This window comes from Cynoglossus semilaevis, chromosome Z, assembly GCF_000523025.1.
Source record: "Cynoglossus semilaevis isolate Cse_v1.0 chromosome Z, Cse_v1.0, whole genome shotgun sequence".
Lineage (NCBI taxonomy): Eukaryota > Metazoa > Chordata > Actinopteri > Pleuronectiformes > Cynoglossidae > Cynoglossus > Cynoglossus semilaevis.
The window spans coordinates 21,743,446-21,744,210 of NC_024328.1; the positions used below are offsets into that span (position 1 = coordinate 21,743,446).

Below are 765 nucleotides of genomic sequence, written 5' to 3' on the forward strand. Positions count from 1 at the left end.
CTCCTCCTCCTCCTCCTCCTCCTCCTCCTCACTCGCTCATGTCTGAATCTCCAAACATGAGGACGGAGAAAATGTTCACCATTTTGAGGTCAACAGAGGTCGACCTCAGTGTGAGGACTGGACAGACTGGACAGACTGGACAGACTGGACAGACTGGACAGACTGGACAGACTGGACAGACGGGACAGATGGGACAGACTGGACAGACTGGACAGACTGGACATAGGGGACAGACCGGACAGACCGGACAGACTGGACAGACTGGACAGAATCGACAGACGGGACAGACAGGACCGACTGGACAGACTGGACAGACTGGACAGAATCGACAGACGGGACAGACAGGACCGACTGGACAGACTGGACAGACTGGACAGAATCGACAGACGGGACAGACAGGACCGACTGGACAGACTGGACAGACTGGACAGACTGGACAGCCCGGACAGATTGGACAGACTTGGCAGACTGGACAGACTGGACAGCCCGGACAGACTGGACAGACTGTACAGACAGGGCCGTCTGTGGTCGACCACCTCGACCATCGATGTCCTTGTCCCGGTCAAACTGATGGACCGACGTCCAGACCGGAGCCACAGCTTGGACACTTCTCACCAAAGTCTTCTCCTTATTCCAGACATAAATCAGAGCAGAAGGTACAGAGTACACTTGCAGTACACTTGTAGTACACTTGTAGTACACTTGCAGTACACTTGCAGTACACTTGTAGTACACTTGCAGTACACTTGCAGTACACTGTACTCT

At 54.0% G+C, this 765-nt stretch overlaps 1 protein-coding gene across 1 annotated transcript in view; it reads left to right on the plus strand.

Annotated features, from left to right (window-relative positions):
• LOC103398340 (LIM/homeobox protein LMX-1.2-like) overlaps positions 1 to 765 on the plus strand; it is a 9,160-nt gene that overhangs the window by 1,055 nt on the left and 7,340 nt on the right. The window lies entirely within an intron of this gene.